Below are 21,479 nucleotides of genomic sequence, written 5' to 3'. Positions count from 1 at the left end.
AAACAGATGAAAATGGTCGGTCTGACAAGTTTGTTAAATGTTTGATCTAAACAATTTGTTCAAACAACAGTTTTGGTTCATTTCCCAGCATTTGGGAGCAAATTGCTGATTGTATTCCTTACCAGATTTTCATTCCAACCAATCAACAAGTTGGCTGGTTGGATGTAAGTTGGTCTAGTGTGTGGCCAGCTTTAGTCTAGACAGCATTCCCTGCCATGCCCCACTCCCCAGTCCTGACAGCCCTCCCTGTCCTGTGCGTCTCCCCCCTAGTCCAGCCAGCCAGCCATCCCTGTCCGACCCCCCTCCCAGTCCAGCCAGCCCTCCCTACCCTGTCCCCCCTCTCTGCCATGAGCCTCCCCCCTACTCCAGCCAGCCTTCCCTGTTCCCTCCTAATCCACCCAAACTTCCCTGACCTGTGCGTCTCCCCCCTAGTCCCGCCAGCCGTCACTGTCCCCCCCCGTCCAGTCAGCCTCTCCTGGCTTATTTTAGCAAGTGTGAAATGGGTATAAAGCTGCTGGAGGGTCTGCAATAACTGATTCCAAGCTGGGGGAGGTGGGTTCTGCAACTACATACAATGGTACCTTAAAGCCATTGATTAACCATTAGTGTACCATTACTCTTGTAGCAAGCAGTATACAGATGAAGCAAGCATCTTCATGCACAGTGCAGACATATGTCTCACTCAGGTCCTTGTTATAGAACATGTCAATCACACTATCGGCCTTTCCTCTTGCCATCACGCATAGATAATGAGAGTAGGCGGGGCACATCTGACACTTTTGCATAAATTAGACCATCACAATTTGCCTAAAAAGAGCTGGGTGACTTCTGTAAGTTTGCAATGAGTTATTACAACATGCTGTGATAGATGCAACATGAGAAAGAGATGCTATAATGTGTGCACAGATACATGCATTGCCTCTATGATTTTCTACCCATTCAGATGCATGCATTTACTGCAGCATACAGCGAAACCATTTAAATTGGAATCCATTATTTTAAAGTAGTAATTTGTCGTTCTCAAAGTACTGATTAAAAATGTCCATAATAATCTGTGTATCAAAATTAGTCCTAAAAAACACTATGGGTGGAATTCAGTTGGCTGCGGGATGTGCCCTGCAACTAATAGATCGCGCTGTGTGGGGAAGTGCTAAGAATTAAATAGCGTTTTCCCTGAGTGGTAAAACAGGGGTTAATGCACGCTAACCCATTGATTCCACTTAAAGTGTGGAATCAATGGGTTTGCCCACATGTTAAGCCCCTTCAGGACGCCTTTTCCTGCTGACTTTTCTTCACAGCTCCTGAAGCTGCGCAGAAAAGTGCAACTCTGTGGTTTAACATGAGGGGTAAACCCTGCTAATTAAATTGGTCATATCGGGTTATTACCCGCAGGGTTTAATTGAATCCCCCCTTATATGTACTGTAGGTTTTCGCAACTCTTCTATATATACCGGTCGGTACACATTATATGATTCCATGGCAATTAGATCACGTCTATATAAAACATCTCCAACATACATGTGAAATGCTTAACATGTTCAGAAATGCATGTAATCTAAAAATAAATAAAATGTATTAAGAAAAATTGATGAAAAATCCCTATACACAAAATAAACCTTCACTCAAATTAAAAAAAAATTTAAGTGCTGTTTAGCTACTTCCTCAGATAAATATGTTACAAAACTTGTGAAATAAAGAAACAACCACATCCTATTGTTATTTGTACTTACCTACAGCTATAATAAGGATTTTTCTTTTCTTTAACTCTGGAATATTTAGGTTCCAAAAATGGCACCTACATAATGTTTACACACTAGCGATGCTTTATGTGTTGTTTTGTGGTGTTAGCAGTACTGACTTTATTAGACATTCATTGGTCAATAGCTCAACCCCAAGAAAAAGATGATTGAAGCTAATTATCAGTGGCCGTAGGTGCACAAAACACACCTCTCTTTTCAGTTAGTGAGCAGACAATAGCGTGCCACTATTACACAATACCCAGAATGCTTTGCCTGTGAATTGACAAATAATTTGCATAGTCTCGATAAAAACTTCTAAACTTTTAAGTGTTGCTTTGACTATTAAAAACTATATTATATGTAATGTTTAGACCATGCATGTGGACATTATGCTGTCGATATTTAACATAATATACCACACCCAATGTATGCACTTATAAGAAGAAAACTCATGGGCCTGATTCTTAGATTTACGCTATTATCACCACAGCTATGATCCCGTACGCAGCTGCACTGTGTGCAAATATGCAAATATGACAGCGGCCGGGATATGTATGGAGACGCCCACAGCGCCTGTGCAAATCCAAAGGCTCAGCATCTGTCGCAGTTCATTCGTCATTAGATGTCCTGAGTGACTCTATGGTCGCGCAGAATGGCTGCGGGAATTGAAACGCGTATGGGATCACAGATGGAAAACGGTGGCAACAGGCCTGCGTTCTTTAGCCGACACTCCCCGTTACCACCCCAAAATGCTCCCTGACTGTAAATCACACTGCAAATAATACTCGCTGCAAGTGACTATGGTAATGTACCTTGACGCATGCACATTGCGACTCAGACACATGCACAGATGGCGATAATCGCTCAACTGCAAAAACATCAGCCTAGCGTACAGCTCTGCATCAGGCCCATGGACAGGAGGTGTACGTGTTTAGGTTACTTATAGCAATTATCTAAGACAATTACTATGGATGAAGGTGTTTAAAGCCTCATTTACTTGTGATTTTAGCACATGAGAATAAAAATATAAGAGTTACTGGTGTCAGCACAGGAAAAGCTCCTACCTGTGAGATAGCTGAGAAAAGCATACTGGGGGTCATTCAGACCGCTCGCGAGCGGCAGTACGCTCGCAAGCGGGTCGATGTTCCCCATTGCGCATGCGCACGACGGAGGGAGCTCCGTCGTGCGCATGCGCGAGACCCGGGGAGCGACGGGCTTTCCATCGCTCCGGGTCTCGCACCAAATGGGGCGTGCTGTCGATGTTGATTGACAGCACGCCCCCTTTGGTGGGCGTGCCGGGGGCGTGCCTGCCAGACGGAGGCGTTCCCATGGGAAAGCCTACCGTCTGAAGCCGGCCCCACTAGTGATGTCAGTGGGAGTGTCTGAAGCCAGCCCCACTAGTGATGTCAGTGGGAGTGATTTTGGCTCTGACAGAGTCAAAATCACTCCAGGGCTTGTGGCAGGGTGACCCTACCGCAGGGTCTCCGTCGCAAGTCCGATGGTCGCGATGGTCAAGACCATCGCGACCATCTTTTTGGCCGCTCGCATATGCTGTGGGTGGTCACCTACAGCTATGCGAGCGGCCAGGAGGCCGCTCCATTTTCATGGAGGAGGGCCCTGATTCAGAGCGAGCGCTCTGGTCAGAGCTTTCAGCTCTGAATCAGGCCCACAGTACGGTCCTGTGTTAGCACTTATCAAACAGGTTTTATATCAGTCTGTTGCTGTTTTTCTCATGATACATAAAAGTGGAATGTGAAACGGCCCTTAATATAATTAAAGAACACAATAAGGGCCATATTCAATTGCCGGCGAAAAGTTATCGATGGTGATCTCATTTCGCCAGGCGAGAACTTTTCCCCATATTCAATTGTAAAGAGTTTCTGCTGGTGCGAAATGTCTGCGCCTTCAAACCAGCGGACAAGATTCGCCTCTGAAAGGGAGGCGGAAAAAAGTGCAGAATTGGGGGTTTTGGGTGCAAAGTTGTGGGAACACCCCTGTAGCATTGGGACAGTCCCCCAAAGGTAAACTGCGTCAAAAAAAGTTTAAAAATACTTTAGATCACCCCAAAAAAGTACTTCCGTTTTGGGGGCAAAAAAAATCCAAATTTGGGGGGCAAACTTAAAAACTAGCGAAATTTATGTTTTTAAAATTGCACTTTAGCAAATATTAACCATGCTTACACCAATTTTCAAGTACCCCAAATTTGCTGGGACTACTTATTTCCCCCCCCAAATACTGCTAAATGCTATTCTTCACCACTTGTGCAAAGACACTAAATAGCACCAATTGCGAGCATTAAAGCACCCCAAATACCTTCAGCCGGGCTATTCAGGGGTATCCGTAGTGATCCCCCATGTCAGTTCATCTTTGGGGGGGTGTCAGGCTGAATTCCCCAAATCTGACAGTACTTTTCGCCGATCTTAGTTTCGCCTGGACGCGTTCTCGCGTCCTTTGCAATTGAATACGGCGAATCACAGTGACGCAATACTTTTCCTGAGGCCAAACTGGCGATGACGGCGAAAACTCCGGCATGCGAAAAGTCCGGGACTTTTCCTCGGCATTTGAATACGGACCTAAGTGTCAATAGCCTGAGTAGAATGGCTAAATTCAGACCATCAGTATAATAGAATCAATGTTGCTCAGATTAAGCCGTTGCTAGATGGTGTAATGAAAACTGATGATAACTTTTATTAAAAAAAAAAAAATACAGATAAAAAATAAATGTTATATTTCCGAAGACATAGGGCCTATCGGATGCATTGCCGATGTTCATGCAGATGAGCATTTTCTTTCCTACTTTGCATGCTCCTAATTTGCTGAAAGGTCGCACAGCACGTGTCCCATGATTGAGATGCACGGTATCCGATGTACATTGGGGGTGGCTATGCAGATGCACAATTTTACGGGCGTGTTGCTGGCGTGTCGCTGAACAGGTTGCGAACTCAGATGCTCAATTGCTGACATTGGAGGCCATGCTCTGGCGTAGAATCTGTACCCAGCATGGGGCTGGTGTAAGTTTTAATGGTGTAACCAATGGTTGTATCTAAGATGCAGCAAGCGTTTTTCGGCAGTTGCTTAGCTTTTATATATCCAGCAAGAGGCAAGGCGTTGAACAATGGCCAAACGTTCTTCTTACACTATAGTGAGTAGATTCAGGCGACCACTTGAGAATGAAGAGCTTCAAAACAAATAGGATTTTATTACAGCAGAAAGGTACAAGCAGTGCAAGATCTTCTTCCACAGGAGAAATAAAGCCGATCCACGGGATCCCGGGATTTAGTCTCAAAATGTCAGGAATTTTAATCCCAGCATTGGAGGCAGCAATCCTGGGATTTCGGGATTAGTTAAATTAAAAATGTGACTGTGCAAAATTAACTTCTGGCCCGGGCAGTGCTGGGCTCTTTTGGCGGCACGGGCGTTGAGAGCACCGCCGGGACCAGGCAAAGTGGGGGCGTGACCTAATCGTGGGAGGCTGACAGTAGGTGAGGTCAGGTTAGTCTTCCGTGGGGGACTGTGGCAATGAATGTGTTTAGACAGACTTGGTGATCATTAGGAGGTCCCCAGATGGCTCTATTCTTCAGCCTAGGGGTCCCCATAGTCCTATTCCAGCCATGCCCCTGAATGTGCCTGAGGTTGTGTCCCCCCACCAGGGGTGCTTCAAGAGAAGAGGGGGCCCGTGTGCAGTCTTTATCTGGGGCCCCTCCTCTGTCTCCGGCGGTTGGCTGCGCACTGAGCGCAGCGCTGCACCGGTAGAATCTGGGCAATAGAGTGTGCCCAGAGTCTACAGCACATGTGCAGGTCACCGGGAAAATGGCGCCACGTCCATTTTCTATGCATGTAGTGCATGTATGACTGTATACTGTACTGTAGAAGCAGACTACAAATACATAGATTTAGCAGGTGCATAACTATATATTGGAGCCTAATACATGTGCAGGTCACCGGGAAAATGGCGCCACGTCCATTTTCTATGCATGTAGTGCATGTATGACTGTATACTGTACTGTAGAAGCAGACTACAAATACATAGATTTAGCAGGTGCATAACTATATATTGGAGCCTAATACATAGAGCTGATGATACAAAATGACACTAATCTGCAAATCAAAATAGAGACTACTTTATTCTCACTTCCCTTGGTCTTAGTCTAGTTCCTCTGTATACTCTCTACTTATATTGATTTACTTAAACCAGATTGTATTCTCCTTTCCTTTTTTGTAAGGATGAATCAGACCAGTTTTAGGGGTCTATTTATAAAACCTCAAAAAGCACAAATTCTGCCGAAAACTGCTGTAACAACAATGGCTAGCGATTGCATGGGCTATTGCCGAGTATCCCTGGCGATAAGGCCCCCACACATCTGGGACGGATTGTCGCGATGTAGCGATGGGATCGGAAACGCCGATCCGTCAGTCGGAAATGCCGACCGGAGGCCATCGATGTTCCGTGATCCATCGCAGGATCGCTGAAATTTCACATGTGAAATTTAATCGATTTGACAATCACGATAATTTTTTGATCGTGATTGTCATATCTGTGAAATCCAACATGTTGGATTTCTGTGATCCTACGATCCTGGGTTGCAGCATCGCGGCAATCCATCGAAGATGGATCTGGGCCTTTAGCTTCTCCTGCTGTAGTTTTCGCAATCACAGTGTGGGGTAGCTACATATTTACAATTAACTAAAGGCCCCCATACATCAGCAATCTGAAAACCTCAATTGAACAATTTGAAGATTTATTGCCCGATTTTAGGATTTCCCAATCTAGCAATCTGCGCCCATACATTACAGATCTTTTTCAGTGATTTGCAGATCATTTTCAGCAAACACAGATCTGCCAATCATGTAAGGCCCATCATTTCACTGGTAACGGTCTGCAAATCTGCTGATCATCTACATACACTAGCAATCTACAGCCCCAATCCAATCACTTTTTGGTTGCAATCTGCGATCTGTGAACCCCATACATTGCAGATTTTTATACACAATTGATTGCAAATTGCAGAATTGCCATATTCGATTGCTGATGTATGGGGGCCTTTAAACATATATGCAATATCTCCTGCTTTAGACCTTTCATAAATGCCCTGGTCACTAGAATTTTATTACTTTATAAACTTGGTGAAAAGATTGACCAACATTTTGTAGACTTTAGAAAATCCAACTTCTCCTCCTCAGTACAGGCCCCAATACTTAGCGTTTGTATACTTTTTATAGAACACGTGTTTTCACACTGTGTTTGCACTGAAGGCTGTGATAGCTAATAAAAGGACAGGGTGTTTTGTGACGCAGAACCCGCTGTAACATTTTTATGCCAGGCCATAATGTTTTTTATTTGTTCAATGATAAATTTTGTAGCGTTTATAGGACCCAAGAGGGGCTCGTTTTGAAGTGATTAAACCATGAATAACACCTCTGTCAGTATAACAATGTGTGAACACCAACTAGTGTTCCAAGCACCAGGATCCAGGGGAACTGGCTGATCGTTTTATTGGACTGTTGTGGGTATGTCCTTTTTCTGCCAAATTAAGTAATTAGGGGGGAGATGTATAAAACCTTGGAGAGAGATAAAGTGGAGAGATAAAGTGCCAACCAATCAGCTCCTAACTGTCATTATGCTGTGTTTGAAAATTGACAGTTAGGGGCTGATTGGTTGGTACTTTAGCTCTCTTCACTTTATCTCTTAGCATGCTAAGAAAAATATTTTATAAATTGCAAACACCGCCTATTAAAGAATGATTGCAGTATATTAAATGATTTCCTGCTGTAAATAAGTGAATGTCCGCAAACATCAATGACCTGAAGCAGTTTTTCCTTCAAACCTTCTAGGACAGATGGAGAAGTTTCCCAAAGCAACCAATTAGCTTCTATCTATTATTTTATAGAATGTACTTGATAAATGGTAGCTAGAATCTAATTGGTTGCCAGGGACGGACTGAAGCTGTATTTCAACTTCGACATTCCTCATAAGCACGAAAAAAGAGAGTGGTGTGTGGCCAGGGTGGACCCCTGGCTCTCTGTATGCAGGCCGAGAAGAGAGATGGCGTAAGAGCTGCTCAGCCATGCCTTTGGGGCTGGATCGGCCCATCAGCATTGCCAAAAGTGCCAGATAGCTAGCCCGGCCCTGTTGGTTTCAATAGGCAACTACTCCATTTGCCCTCTTTAGAAGGATTTTGTGCATCTCCCCTATAACATGTAAGAGACATATATCCTGTTACAGGAATGTTACTTCAGGTTACTGCTGCTAATGGTGCTTAATCATGGGGTGCGCTTCCTTTCCACCTATGGTGTTTACATGTTGGCTCTACTTTTGTTGAATATATAATTAGAAACTGAAATCAGGGTCTGATTCAGAGCCGGACGCTATTTGCGCTCGCTCGTCCAGAAAAAGGGGCTGGCTATTTAAATTGACCGTTCGCTCTTTGCGGTCTGTTGACGCCTCTATGTCTGAACGAGCGAACAAAACATGCGGAAGTTTTAATTGTAAAAAACGCCCCCTGGCCGCTCGCATCATACGTCATCTCCGCTATTTATTAGATTAATTGAGTACATCGAAAGGCGAATGAACTGCTCGCTATTCTTGTGGTTGGATTTTCCTACCGCAATCATGCGAGCAGTTCTGGCTAAAAGACACCCAACTGACGTGGTCGATGACGATGCTTTGTTAATTATGCACACCCATTAAACGCCCGTTTTGACCGTTTGGCATACCTGCGTTCGGATCTTCTCTCGCTGTTTTCAAGCACCTTCCCTGTTACCACCCACAAACGCCTCATCCTGTCAATCAAATTAGCAGGCATTCGCTATATTGCGAGCACACGATTTTGGACCGCACTGACTGGTTCGCGCATGTGTACTAAAACCCATACACATGCGCAGATGTGCGAACATTGCTCGGAACGAATGAGCGGCCGCTTACGTGCAGCTCTGAATCAGGCCCTCAGTTATGTGGTTTTTGTCACATAACATTAGATTGATCAAATTTTAGGACTTTGTGAGGAGTAGATGATTACTAGGTCCTGATATATATAATAACAGATTTGTACTTTTACACATCACTGTAGTTCTACATTGATCTACTGATATCTCCTGGTTACAATTGTCCTCCGGTAATTTCCACAGTCCCTGTACTATAGTGTGGGGATGTGGAAATTATGTAAATTATCAAGTTCCCAAAAAGCATTTTTTTGGAACTTGACAGTGATACTGCACGCCACTCTGAGATGGCGTACAGCATCCGATACAGCAGAGGGATCTGAAAAGATCCCTCCCTGCTGTGTCTTCTTACCTGAAGCAGCTTCCTTCCGGCTCCCAGAGCAGTCTTCCTCTGAGCCGGGGCCAAGGGAGAGGCCACAGCATGGGGCAGCGGGGGACCTACACAGGGCTGCAGGTCTGACTAGGGGGCGGCAGGCCAAGTCTCCGACGGTGGTGGCTGCAGCAACTTTGCGGAGAATGGGTGGGGAGGGTTTGGACACCGCAAAGCAGCGGCGTCAGGGGACCTACTCGGGGCTGCAGGTCTGAGCGATGGGGGGGCGCACAGTCACCGGCGGCTGCTGGGGGGAAGACAGACACAGGCGGGGTTGGTGGGTGGGTGGGCAGGTGTGCGGGCAGATAGGCAGTGAAAACTGAAGAAAAAGCAGAAGAGCAGGAGAAAAGTCTCTCACTTCCAAAAAAGTGACTTCGTAGAGACGGCAGTTTTTTGGAAGTGATAGTTTAGGGCAGCGAGTTCAAACCATAATTATCACAAGTGATAATTATGCTTTGATGAATAGGCACCTTAGCAACCAAGTGATTCATATAAGCTGATAATTCCTGTGTCGCACTTCTGCTAATGTCACCGGTAATGAATGACCATGGAACTACAAATAATCCACTGAGTCAATGTGACACAGAAGTAATATGTTTTTGTAATTGCTGCTACATGACTTCTGCATTTTGGCATCTGTAAATTAAAGAGGAACTTATTTAAAAAAAAAGTTCTATTGTATATTTCCAGGTGTACAAAAGATAAGGCAGAGACATAGCTAGATAATTTATAAATCCCGATTTTCAAATCAGTCGTTACTACTGACCCATTATATATATATTATATACCAGTAACAAAATTACGTAAACGCTGCAATCATTGGAGCAGCATTTGGCGGGGATACAATGCAGTGCAGCAATGGTAAGTCACATTTTCTTATTTGTATTTTCAGGACATGTGAGCTTGTGGGGAAGAACACCGAGACTTTTTGCTGGCTTGTAACAAATAACAATATATTTTTTAAATAAAAGTAATTAATACAGTTTTGACCATTGCTGTTCTATAACACTTCCTATGATTATTATTTTTTTTACATTGTCTTTTCAATCGCTATTATGGTGAGGAATCGTCTTCGCAAGAGTGCGCCAATTGCCTGACTTCCCATCCCATGCTATGAAAATTATTTTTGATTTTGTCACGTTCACACTACTGACCACCTTCAGATTATTTTATTTTATTAGCTGGTAGATAACATCTGTGACTTTTACTCAATACATTGCTTTTTATAGCTTTTTGCACTTTTCAGTTTTGCATTTATATCACCAAGCAGAGTTATTGTTTAAATTGCCCTTTGATATGACACTACTCTGCCCTACTTCTCCATTGGACGCAGTTGTTTCTAGGGCACATTTTTGTTTCATATACCAGGGCAACACAAATAAAAAATTCTGCTTGAAGATATGTATATGTGGTTGAAGAGCACAGAATCTAGCTACATTGATAAATGTATGGATTTTGCAAAAGTTGTAGGAGAGCATTAGAGAATAGTAGAGAGTCATAATTATGTAGTGATACAATACAATTATTGATGCAATTTTAAAGGCAGTATCATTTGAATGTTATTGATTGTAGTTACAGAACTTCTTGATGAGCCCCCGGTTGTTTAGAACATGCTTGTTTTTCAGATACTGCTGAAACTTTCAAGGTTTCAAGTAAACAGAAATACAGAACTACAGAACTACACTGGGGCTTAGGTGCACTTTTATTGGACTTGTTGTTTTGCTCTCTCTAAGATATGTGATCTTCTTGTGGATAATTTAAAAACAAGATGATATTTTGCTGGACACATTAAGGGGTCTGCTCATCAGGTGTAGTAGGTATTACCACCGGCCATGCGACGACAAATGCCGACAGCGGCAGCCCGGCAAGGGTGAAAATCCTGATCATCAAAAGGTATGTTCTAGCCTAATTCTACCCCCTAACCCTCCCTTAGGGGTGCCTAGCCCTAACCTCCCCCCCAAGTGAATAAACCTAACCCCGCCCCTTCCCCCCAGCCTAAACCTAAGTCTCCTGGGGGGATGCCTAACCCTAACCTCCCCCCGGGGGTGCCTAACCTCCCCCCAGGGGTGCCCAACCCTAATGCTCCCTTCCCCTAGCCTAAGCCTAACCCTCCCGGGGGGGTTGCCTAACCCTAAGTCCCCCAGGAGCCTTAAAAACTAACTCCCCATAGCTGTCTGCTCCCGGCTTACCTTCGTTCGGTATGCCGGGCGTCGGTCTTCCGGTGTATGGATAATGACAGGCGTCGAGTTTTCGATGCCTGTCATTAGTACCATGCCGGGATTAGAGAGTCGGGAAGCCGGCGGTCGGTATTTAGACCGTCGACTTGCTGACTTCATCCCTGCTCATCATTTCTTCATTTCTATAAAAGCAGGTGAAAATGAACATTTTCAACTGCAATTGTAGAAATTAAGTGTCCGGGCCATTCATCAAAAAGGTAATGCAGGAGATATCACAGACTCCACTTGCGGAATGGCCAGCTGTCATTCATCAAGCTCTGAAAATACAATATTTACGGAGCTTGACTGTGGGAGCATTCGCCATCTTCAGCTGGCGTTCTCTCCCGCAACCCGGGTTGCGAAGAGAATCCCTTTGGCCCTGTCCGGCTCCTTTCGCCGGACGCTGGGGCTTTTGTGCCCATACGCAGTAGTGTCACTGCTCCGAAAGTAGCAGTGACAAGATTCCCTGTTCCGAATGGAGCAGTGAAGCGCTTCGGGGAGACAGCTGATTGTCGTATCAACTGTCTCCGCGCTGAAGCAATGACGAATTGTACTGTGCATGTGCCGATCACTGATTGCGAAGGCGATAGCAGTTCTGCATAAGCCTCAGCATGATTGACACACTGTGGCCGCTTGGGGGCGGGGATGACCAGCGTTCTTGAAAACAGGGTCGTGTTAGTCCTGTTGTCAAGGCATGCTGAGGCCAGGGTCTGTGATTTCCTGGCCTCTGCAGAATGGAAATACCTGAGGATTAATCAGATGGCCGATGTATTTGCAGATGATCCTATGCTGGGTCCTCGGTTGCAGCAGCAGATCACAGAAGCTGACAGGAAGCATCTATTTACACAAGACGTCTCCTGCAGCATTAGCATATTTACACAGAGCCGCTGTGTCCAAAGAATCTCTGAATCTGGCCCATTGTGCAAAGATACAGCAATGGCCAACCATATACTGTAATACAGATTACCACCCACCCTCACCCATTACTAGCTATATATTGTAGATAAATACCCCCTATTTTTCAAATACATTTGAGAAATACCACACATTATTAGACATACGTATTTGGCATAGAGATAACCAACTATTGCCACTTATTTATTTCAGGGGAATTGGTATGAAATACCGTCAGCCGGGATCCTGCCGGTCAGAATCCCGACACCGGGATCCCGACAGGGTTAGCATACCGACACTGGGTGGTTGGTATGCTTACCCTCCCCCTCTCCCTACCCTAACCCTACCCACTGTATGTGACTATGGGATGGCATCAATAAGTTATACTACAGTATATGATCCTTAGCGATGAAAGAAAATGTTGGGGATGAGGAATGAATCATTACTGATGGCAAAAGTGCATACATAAGCTGTTAATTATTAAATTAATTAATTAATATTGATTGCAGATGATTTGAGCACATATAAACAGTTCTTGTCATCCGGTCTACAGTATATTAGGAACTCTGCTATTTAATAAGCATAGCAATTCTCTGTGGGAACTGGGCAATTATTATGACAAACTGTATAAAGTACTGGGTATACTTAATATGGTAATAAACATCTAATTTCAGTAAAGAAGGGTGATGGAAATCAATAATTTAGTATAGATGTGAAGCACTGGCGTCACAAGGGGGGTGCGGGCTGCACCAGGGTGTCACCAGCCGAGGGGTGACACCAAGTGCTGGCTCCCCCTCAGTGACAGGAGCCGGGTGCTGCATTACATGCACCGCTCGGCTCCTAGCACAGTGAGGGAGCCGGCACTTCACACAGGCTGGTCACCGGGGGCAGCCGGCACCCCTGATGTAACAAATATGGGGGTTCGGGATCAAAGGCCACGCCCCCACCCACGAGGCCACGCCCCATTATTTGCCGGCGCGCGGCACAAGCTCCCTGCCGCTGCCCACACCGGGTGCGAAGATACGTAGGGGCACCACTGATGTGAAGGATAATTTGAGGTCACCAAACTTCTGAAAACCTTCGAAGTAATATACTGTATGTTCATCTGAAAGGATATCGAGGATGAAATATTGAAAGAAATTTGTATATAATATACATTGTATTGAGGTGGGAATATGAAATAAATAAGATAAGGTATTCAAAAGGTACAGTAATATTGGAGTGGAAGTGACTGCCTTGGACCTCTATATTATTAAAATTTGTCCATATGTAGTGGACTAATTAGAGGGAATTAAGCCAGGTTTCATCACCTCAAAGTTACTATAGAATATAAATTGAACTGGGTGGATTTATCTTGGACCTCTTATTTATTAGTAATATTTTTGGTCTAGATTCTATTGGACTAATTAAGAGGGAATGTAACCAAGTATACATAACCCCCAGTGAAGTAGTGTATATACCGTCCATTCACAATTTGTTTATGAGATCTGTGCACTAAACTATTATTATATGCTAAATATAGGATGCACGTATATATTTGATCTGTTCCATATTGTGAAGTGGAGATCACACACTATCTCACTCATTAACTCTCACCAGAATATAATACTATGGGGCAGATTCAATTAGACGCGGGATCTCAATTAGTGGGGATTCCTCGAGTGGGAGTCCCAGAGACCCCGCGCGCAGGAAAAAAACACATTGATACCGCAGTTTATACGGAATCAGTGTGTTTCCGCTCGCGAGTCCCGATTTTACGGCACGGGAAAAAGGCTATTTAATTGAATAGCTTTTCCCCGCGCCGCGGGAATTTAGGCCGGTAATTAGTCGCGGGGTAAATCCCGCGGCTAATTGAATCGGCCTGTATGGAGGATATATCATTACAATTATAGTATACCTGGACACACTATAGGTAAACTGAATTATTGAGATAAACACACAGTGGGACTTTTTTCTTTTAAATCACTGTCTTTATTAGTATTGTACTCACTAGTATTTGTCTTTTATGTATGTTTTAAACATTTCGCTGTAGACATTTATATTTTATCAAGTAATAATAAAAGTTATAAACTAGTGCACCTCCCAACTACTGTCTACCCCTTTTTTTGATGTGAGTGTTTCTATTGGTTGTCAGTAGGCAGCACCCCCAAGTTGATATAAAACAATAATGTCATTTAAGACTGGGGCTAATTCCCAGACGCAAGCTGCTGCGACCGCTGTAGTGTCTTTAGCCATAGTCGTGTCTGCAAGTATATGCTAATGCTAGTATCATGGGCCCCCCATGTGTCCAGGGGCACACATACTTGCCTCAGCTTTGGGGTCGCAGATATCACGCCATGTTTTAGAAAAATCTGTGAATGTGTATTATAGAAACCACCTGGCATATTGTGTCTGCGCCAATTTTCCGGAGTTTGGCGCATGCGTAGAGTGTACAGAAGACATGCACCGGTCAGAGAGGGAGGAGCCCGCACAGAGGCTGTCTGTACATGGACTTTTGATCCACCCCTAGGCTGGTATTAACCCTTCCCCTGGTGTACAAGCGTGCATCTAAATATACAGGGATGCCCACTTAGAGCGTCAAATATTTCTTGGTGCATCTTTAAACATCAACATTGGTCGCACCATCGAAACTTGCACCAGCCATATTGTAGGTGCAGATTTTCAGTCTGACTATTGCCTCCTATATATAAGTGTTTGCATCAGTGTACGCAACTACTTTGGGCAAGTGTCCGCGACAAGCCCGGACCATCTACATGTGTCTGAATAATCTCCTACCAGTCACCACCCAGCAACGCCCAGAATATTACCAATACATTTCTGATACTGTAAGTTCACAATCACAATTGTGCCTTTGTGTGTACACGCAGTGTAATGTGCCGTCAGAGGTTTTGAGGCTTTTCGTGCATGAGTGGTTAGCTCTCATACATCATACATGCCTACTCTCCCGGGAATCGCGGGAGGCTCACGATTTTTCGGGTACCCCCCCGCGATCCCGGAAGGGCAGGCATATCTCCCGCATCCCGCCCACTTCCTAGTGAAGTGGGTAGGATGGGGAGATTTTACCTGAAATTATCGGCTCCGTCGGGAAGGGGCGGGGCTAAATTAGGCAAATCGCGTCATTTAGCCCCGCCCCCTAATGCAGTCTATCGTCTGGCCCCGCCCCCCGAAGAGGAGAGCAGCAGGTCCCCCTCCTGCTGCTCCCGGAAAGCTGCTCAGCAAAGTAGGTAAGTATGTCATACATATGTATGTACGATCAGTGCAGTGATAGCAAATATGACAGAAAGTACATCATCATCATATCGGCTGTCTCCAGTCCATTGGCTCTGTGTGTGAGGGCCGTAAAATAGTGCACGGTTCTACAGCTACATACAGTAATGGGAATGTTGCCTCTAGCTATCAGAGGGCCTGATTCAGCAGCGTACGTAATTGCGATTGCAGCTGCGATTTCGTATGGAATGCAACTGTGAAAATATGCTAATGTTTGCCAAAGCACATCCGGCATAGGGACACCCAATGCTGCTTCCTCATATCCATCCAACCTCGCTTTTCTGCATATACATCGGTACCATTGACGCACATTGGCCCATCATGCAGCATTTACAACAGGTCAGACCTGCCACAGAACACTGCAATACTCCTCGCACGCAGCGAGCACACAAACTGTGTATGCAATACAGTATGAGTATGCACGCCCATGCAACGGCGTTCAATCGGACAGGAACGTCTGCGTTTCTCGGACCACTACCCTCAAATGCTGGCAGCCTGTCACTCACTTTGTGCTGGATTCCTTTGTGCATCTGTAATCGCAATGTGAACGTTGCGAATGCAGAGTGCGACTTGTATGCATGCACAATGGCAAACAATTGCTCGACTGCATCCGTGATCGCTATAGTGCACGCGGCTGATTCAGGCCCAGAGATCCATACTTACATAGAGGGAGCACTGATATTATGTATGGTGCTCTGAAGATGTGCAGCTAATCCAGCAACAACTGAGGCAAAACTGTCTGGTTAGTGTGCTGTTTTCAATGTATTGATGGATGCATACACTATAAACAGTAGTTAGGAACAGTGGGCCTGATTCAGGCACGCTCGCAAGTGCTATGAACTCGCAAGCGGGTCGATGGCCGGGCAGTGCGCATGCTTGACGTGCGCACTGTACGTGCGCGAGCCCCGGAGCAAGCGAGAAATCACACACTCCGGGGCTCGCAGCAAAACGGGGTGGCTGATGATCTATTAGAGCCAGAAGCTCACTGGGGCTTACGGCAGATGAGACCCTACCACAAGGGTCTCGTCACAAGCCCGATGGTCGCGTCGCTATGGGTCTCGCACCAAAGGGGGCGTGCTGTCGATGGTGAGTGACAGCACGCCCCCTTTGGTGTGCGTGCCGGGGGCGTGGCTGCCCAGACGGAGGCGTTCCCATGGGAATGCCTACCGTCTGGGGCCGGCCCCACTGACATCACTAGTGATGTCAGTGGGAGTGCTTTTGGCTCTGATAGAGCCAAAAGCACTCCTGGGCTTGCGGCAGCGAGACCCCACCGCAGGGTCTTGTCGCAAGCCCGATGGTCGCGATGGTCTTGACCATCGCGACCATCTTTTTGGCTGCTCACGTAAGCTGTGGGTGGTCACCCACAGCTATGCGAGCGGCTAGGGGGCCGCTCCTATTTTAGGTAGGAGGGCCCTGATTCAGAGCGAGCGCTCTTGTCAGAGCATCCGGCTCTGAATCAGGCCCTTAGAATTTTATAAACATTGTTTCTTTTCTATAAAGCAGTGCTGTCTGTATTACCAACTGTGATTGACACCTATTCTTCCAGGTACTCACTTGTACCTTTCTAACAAAATTATTGTTCTACCTGCCATGCTGTATTCAAACATCTACATACTGTAATAAGTGAGAAAGTGTGTCTGTCTGTCCTTTATGCACTGCCAAAGTTTTGGATCTAGCTCCAACAAATTTGACATGGTGGTGTAGTTTGACACTGTCACAGGCTTCGGGGCTGGCTCCAGTGTGAAAACTACAAAAGTATCCTTTTAACCTCACAGTCTGAGCAAGTGTCAAACTTTATGTCTCATGCAAGTTCATATTAAATCCAGAGTTAGTCCTTTTAAAGTGACAATATATATTAGTCAGCCCTCTGTGCTTGCTCCCCAGAGATAAAAAAAACACATTTATTTATCCCCACACAGAGCACATTCATGTTATGCCACACAGAGCCCATTCAGGTTATGCACACAGTAATACCCCTTATAGACATTATGCCACACAGTAATGCTCCTTACACTACACAGTAATGCCCCTTACACATTATACCACACAGTAATGCCCTTTACAGATTATGCTACATAGTAGTAGTGCCCCATATAACACATTATTCCACACAGTACTAGTGCCCTTTACACATTATGCCACACAGTAATGCCCCTTACACATTATGCCCCCCCTCCAGCTGGCACACCAGCAGGCAGTGGCAAACATGGACAGACAGCGTCGTTGCAATTTTAATCTGGCGCCGGTCGTTTACCAATCATAGTATGTGGACCGCCAGCCAATCAGGAGCCACCACTGCTGATTGGCTGCTGGCCCACAAGCTCTGATTGCCTTGCAACTGGTGGTCTCTGTCTCTCCATATCTGCCTGCCGGTTTGCCAGATGTAATCAGCTGGCGGACCAGCACCAAATCAACACCGTTGACACCCAGGCCCCCCTCGGTGGCCCTGAATGGACCGGCCCATCTTGTATGTGTGACTGGGTGCAGGGGGAGCAGAGTGGCCACAGAGGCAGCTTGGGCACCATAGCAGCCGTACCCCTTGCACCCACGGTAGTTACACCACTGTTTGCCTTGGGCAGCAGCACCACTGGCACACCACTAGTTAGGGGCCTGTAACTTTCTGTATTGATGTTGATGTAATTGTAGTATACAAAAAATAAACAATCAGTGACAGACATATAGGCCCTGATTCAGACCCACTCGCAAGCGGCTGTCCGCTCGCAAGTGGGTCGATGGTCTGCACTGAGCATGCGCACGACGGAGGGAGCTCCGTCGTGCGCATGCGCCAGACGCGACGAGCGAAGGAAAGTCCTTCGCTCGTTGTGTCTGATCAAAGGGGGCGTGCTGTCGATGTTGATTGACAGCACGCCCCCTTTGGTGGGCGTGCCGGGGGCGTGCCTCCCTGACAGGGGCGTTCCCAAGTGAACGCCTCCCGTCAGAAGCCGGCCCACTGACATCACTAGTGATGTCAGTGGGAGTGATTTTGCCTCTGATAGAGCCAAAATCACTCCGGGCCTTGCGGTTGAAAACCTCAACCGCAGGCTCCGGCTCGCAGTTTCGATGGTCGCGATGGTCACGACCATCGCGGCCATCAAACTGCACGCTCGTATAGGCTGTGGGTGGTGACCCACAGCTATACGAGCGTCCAGGAGGACGCTCCATTTTTATGAAGGGCGGCCCTCATTCAGAGCGTGCGCTCTGCTCAGAGCGTACGGCTCTGAATGAGGGCCATAGTTCAGAGAAATCTCCTCACATTGCAAACCACTTATTGCGGTGAACATTCCCTTTACCTGCTATATGTTGCACAAGTACCCACTAACCTGCTGTATGTTGCACAAGTACCCACTAAGCTGGTATATGTTGCACAGAAACCCCCAATTATCATCTATATCGACTATAGTCATATTTCCCAATTAGCAGCTGTAAGATAATATAATGTAAAATATACAGTTTTCTCACAATCGGTGGGAGTATGTAAGACAGAAGTGAATTCCAACGTTAGAACACTTACAGGTGTACGTGTGATTGCATTTTTATGTGATAGATTTTGTTTAGTTCTTATAGAGGAACACATTGAGGTTTTGTTTTTTTCTCTCAAAATCTGATTATCACCTTTAGTTCACGGCCGCCCTCTTCTTTCTTTAACACCGAATATACTAATAAAATCTTGTTACAAGAAATTTGACCTACTTTGGAAAAGTTTTGATTAGCGTTACATTTTAGCATATGTGCATAGTCTACTTTTGCAAATGAAAGGAAGATAAATGTCCCAGTGGAGTTTTTTTTAACAGATCTTTTTGCGTTAATGGTCGCCTGCATTGCTGTTTTAGCTGAGATTTTTTGTCATCTTAAAGAGGCTGAAAACGAGATGAACGCTTCTGTGTAAAAACAGAAAGCTGGAATAGAATGCACGTAATAGTAGTTTATTTATTTATATTTGTGAGTTGAAGCATCTCAAGATGTATAATAACCAGTCCCGGTAGTATATGTACCAAGTTTACAGCAAGCGTATGTACACCCAGATACACTTACACCCGATTAGACTATTACTTATTATTTAACTGCTGTTTTGATAGAAAAAAAAACACATTTGCTATTAGGTTTAATTTGAATAAAAAGCACTCTAAAGTACAGTAAGTATACTCTTCCTTCTTCTGTATGTATGAAAGTAAAAGAAAAAGTAAGATACGTACACACAAAGTCATATAATATAGGCACAATCAATGAAGAAAGCACATTCAGAGGTGAATCCACAATCAGCCAATTAGAAGTGACTAACCATTATCATCAAATGTCTGTTTGCACCAGCCCACGGGCACCAGTAAATGACAGGCACATATGTGTCTCTGTCAGGGGTGGAACTACCGGCGGCGTAGCCAGTGCCCTAAAGACCAAGGGGCATTTTGGTTCTTTATGTCTTTACGGTCCATAAGTTGCGAACGCATGTTCCGATCTTCACACCGTTGATACCGGAAAGCTGTGGATAAAGTGCGGATCTGTATAATATCAAACACGACTTACTTTTCATGTATTAAACCTTAGATACCAAAATAGTCTTTATTTCACAGCATTTGTAATAAATGAATAAAACTTGGATCTTTTACTTTATAGCTATGGAACCTTTTGTGTAAGTGTGCATTATGTAAGTATTAGGGATATGGCAGAAGACGCTAGTTAGGTTTATCTGCTTTGGGGCAGATGTGCATGCATGCAGCTAATAAACAGCGTTCGCATGCAGGATATTGTGCATTCGTTACTGAGCGTCATCTTAGCAGCGCAACTGGGCGTAATGTGCGATGTTTATGCATGAGATTCTATCTATGATGGACTTAACATATACATATATATACATGTATATACATATATATATATACACATACACACACATATCTCATTCCTTACTTACAGTTTCAAACTGCAATGCAAATGTGTTACCCCCAGCTGTGAAACCAGGGCCATTCTGTCTGGGTGTGGGACTAAAACCTGTTTAGGATTCAGACAAATTCAATTGTGTAGATCAATGTATTGGTTATATTACAATTGCCACAACTATACTTGTCTATATACAGGGATTCCCAATTTGTATGTAAAACACTCACAGTTTTCTGGTGTATTGTCTATTCTATATACTTTTCTCAGGAGGCTGTTTTTCTAGTTGTTTTTGGTAGATTATCAAAAACATTGCCATCTGTACTTAGCTCGTGAGTTGTAACTTAAAATGGCGCTGGTCGCAAAATGGCGTCTTGCAGATTCTTGTTTATAAAATGGAGTCTAGCTGCCATTCACAAGATGGCGTCGTGCACGCTCAATTTTACGCTGATTCCGTCTCAGCCACTAATCCAGCTTCGACAGTACACCCTTCGATAGCGAACAACATGCTATCACTTCCTGATGTTAAAATAAATTTTAGGCATACATACGTATATTACTTAATGTTATTAGGGGATGGCACAAGGTGGTTCTTAATCCATCAATAATGTGTCTCTAGGAGGGGACATAAAACTACCATTATACGCACACCGCGGACCTTGGGAGATCATGTGAAAGATGTGGGGATGCACCAGTCCTATAAAGGAAGTTTTGATAGGGAATTAGGGACTTACATTATTTGAGGTGTTTTTAAAATAAAATTTTGATAATACTTTTTATGCACAGCTAAATATAATACATTATATGATGGTATTTCTAGTTCAGGATTGTAATGCAGTTCTACATTTACCTCAGTATTCATATGGGTACTACTAACCACCATCATAATTTCGCTCTTCCGATTTACCTTATTTTTACATTTTCCACACTTCAACACATTAGGAACACACTTGACACATATGCCAATTACTATGATGACAACCAATATAAGGATCAGGAGTTTACCTATGCTTGCGATCATTTCCTGGACCCACTCCCCTAGACCTGAGAACCACTTCACGGGGTTCAACCATGACACCCATTCCTCTACCTTTTCCTCTACTTCAGAATTATGGTTCTTCCGAAATTCCCATTTTAGCTGCAGAATTTCATCCATCTTCCGGTCTATCACCTCCTTGGGGTCAC

At 44.8% G+C, this 21,479-nt stretch overlaps 1 protein-coding gene and 1 non-coding gene across 2 annotated transcripts in view; one reads left to right on the top strand and one right to left on the bottom strand.

The window, feature by feature from the left end:
• The window catches only part of HDAC9 (histone deacetylase 9), an 805,652-nt gene that overhangs the window by 168,753 nt on the left and 615,420 nt on the right, over window positions 1-21,479 (top strand). The window lies entirely within an intron of this gene.
• On the bottom strand, window positions 1,779-1,907 carry LOC148476996 (U4atac minor spliceosomal RNA). Its single transcript, XR_015872587.1, has one exon. It is a non-coding gene; the product is annotated as a U4atac minor spliceosomal RNA (small nuclear RNA).

This window comes from Taudactylus pleione, unplaced genomic scaffold, assembly GCF_031769625.1.
Source record: "Taudactylus pleione unplaced genomic scaffold, aTauple2 ptg000758l, whole genome shotgun sequence".
NCBI classification, from domain to species: Eukaryota; Metazoa; Chordata; class Amphibia; order Anura; family Myobatrachidae; genus Taudactylus; species Taudactylus pleione.
Note: the sequence above shows the minus strand (reverse complement) of the source record. Positions and strands in the feature narration are given on the sequence as shown.